Below are 2516 nucleotides of genomic sequence, written 5' to 3'. Positions count from 1 at the left end.
GATTATTGTCAACAAAGAAGCTTTTGTTTCCTTTGCTGGTTTTTGGTCTCAACAAATTATCTCTTCCCTTTTCCCTCTTCTTCCTTCCTCTCTGTCTTTCTCATAAGAGGGCTGCTTCCTTTACTTTGGCAATCGATACATCCTTGCAGGTTTGACCAACTGGCAATGCCTAGTTGAATTATTTACTGAGTAGTCTTTCATTATGTACCCTACTTCCTGCAGCAGCTGTCTGCATTATCTAGATGAAGTCTCATACCAATAAAGCCTCCTTTACTTTGGCTCAAAAACTAATTTGGGGTCAATGTAAGATAATAAAACACACGAACTTGATGCGTTAAAATTTTATTAATATACATTAAAGTAAAAGCTATTAAAATAACAAAATAAATGGAGAAAACAAAATTTTCCAGGATAAAAACAATTTTAAACAATACATAGCCACAAATCTAGCCCTTCAGAAAGTAATTGAAGGAAAATCACAAACCAAGGAGTCCAACAATGCCCACATTAACTCAGACATCTAATGACCCTTCACCAGCACAACTTGAAGAAGGGAAACACACAAACTATACTACCAAAAGAAAGAAAGAAAGAAAGGAAAAATGACCGGAGTTAATAACCACTGGTCATTACTATCACTTAATATCAATGGGCTCAACTCACCTATAAAGAGGCACAGGCTAAGAGATTGGATACAAAAACAGGATCCAAAATTCTGCTCCTTACAAGAAACACACCTCAACCACAAAGACAGACATCTACTCAGAGTAAAACACTAAAAAATGTTTATCAAGCAAACGGACCAAAGAAACAAGCAGGTGTGGCCATACTAATTTCTAACCAAGTTGACTTCAAACTAAAATCAATCAAAAGAGATGGAGATGGACATTTTTTACTCATAACAGGGACAATTCACCAGGATGAAATCTCAATCCTGAATATATATGCGCCTAATATAAAAGCACCCACTTTTGTAAAAGAAACGTTACTAAAACTCAAGGCAGTCATCAAACCACACACACTAAGAGTAGGAGATTTCAACACTCCTCTCTCACCAATGGACAGGTCAATCAGACAGAAACCTAATAGAGAAATAAGAGGATTAAGGGAGGTAATGAATCAAATGGACTTAACAGATATCTATAGAACATTGCACTCAAATAAGAAAGAATATACCTTCTTCTCTGCAGCTCATGGAACCTTCTCGAAAATAGACCACATACTCGGTAACAAAGCAAACTTACACAGTTACAAAAAAATATCGGTAACCACCTGTGTCTTATCAGATCACCATGGATTAAAGTTAGAATTCAACAACAATGCAATCCCCAGAAAGCCTATGAACTCATGTAAACTGGACAGTCAACTACTGAACCACACCTGGATCAAGGAAGAAATAAAGAAATTAAAGTCTTTCTTGAATTCAATGAAAACAAAGAGTCAACATACTCAAACCTATGGGACACTATGAAAGCAGTGCTAAGAGGAAAGTTCATAGCATTAAGTGCCCACTTAAAGAACACGGAGAAAGCACACATAGAAGACTTAATAGCACACCTGAAAGCTTTAGAAAAAAAAGAAGCAGACACACCTAGGAGAAGTAGAAGACTGGAAATAATCAAATTGAGGGCTGAAATCAACAAAATAGAAACACAGAAAACAATCCAAAGAATCAATGAAACAAAAGCTGGTTCATGGAGAAAATCAATAAGATTGATAAACCCTTATCCAAACTAATCAAACGGGGGAGAGAGAATATGCAAATTAACAAAATCAGAAACGAAAAGGGGACATAACCACAGACTCAGAGGAAATTCAGAGAATCATTAGATCTTACTACAAAAACCTGTATGCCACAAAATTGGAAATGTAAAAGAAATGGACACTTTTTTAGATAAGTACAATATACTACATTTATACCAGGATCAGGTGACCAATCTAAATAGACCTGTTAGTGATGAAGAATTAGAAGTTGCTATAAAAAACCTCCCGACCAAAAAAAGCCCAGGTCCAGACGGCTTCAATGCAGAATTCTACCAGAACTTCCAAGAAGACGTAATACCTATACTCCTTAATGTATTTCACAATATTGAAAAAGAGAAGTCATTGCCAAATTCCTTTTATGAAGCTGCAGTTACTCTGATACCAAAACCACACAAAGACAGAACCAAGAAAGAGAACTACAGGCCAATCTCACTCATGAACATCGACGCAAAAATACTCAATAAAATACTGGCAAACAGAATACAAGAACACATTAGAAAAATTATCCAATATGATCAAGTAGGCTTCATCCCAGAGATGCAGGGCTGGTTCAACATACGAAAATCTATCAATGTAATCCATCATATAAATAAACTAAAAGTAAAAAACCATATGATCATTTCATTAGATGCTGAAAAAGCATTTGACAAAATTCAACATCCCTTTGTGATAAAGGTCTTAGAGAGATTAAGAATACAAGGGTCGTTCCTAATTATAATAAAAGCTATTTATAGCAAGCCATCTGCTAACAT

This window comes from Chionomys nivalis, unplaced genomic scaffold (assembly GCF_950005125.1).
Source record: "Chionomys nivalis unplaced genomic scaffold, mChiNiv1.1 scaffold_29, whole genome shotgun sequence".
Taxonomy (NCBI): domain Eukaryota; kingdom Metazoa; phylum Chordata; class Mammalia; order Rodentia; family Cricetidae; genus Chionomys; species Chionomys nivalis.
Note: the sequence above shows the minus strand (reverse complement) of the source record.